Below are 273 nucleotides of genomic sequence, written 5' to 3'. Positions count from 1 at the left end.
AGATGATGCTGTGAAAGTGCTGCACTCAATATGCCAGCAAATTGGGAAAACTCAGCAGTGGCCACAGGACTGGAAAAGGTCAGTTTTCAGTCCGATCCCAAAGAAAGGCAATGCCAAAGATTGCTCAAACTACTGCACAATTGCACTCATCTCACATGCAGTAAAGTAATGCTCAAAATTCTCCAAGCCAGGCTTCAACAATACGTGAACCGTGAAATTCCTGATGTTCAAGTTGGTTTTAGAAAAGGCAGAGGAACCAGAGATCAAATTGCC

Source organism: Bison bison, unplaced genomic scaffold (assembly GCF_000754665.1).
Source record: "Bison bison bison isolate TAMUID 2011002044 unplaced genomic scaffold, Bison_UMD1.0 scf7180017864190, whole genome shotgun sequence".
Taxonomy (NCBI): domain Eukaryota; kingdom Metazoa; phylum Chordata; class Mammalia; order Artiodactyla; family Bovidae; genus Bison; species Bison bison.
Note: the sequence above shows the minus strand (reverse complement) of the source record.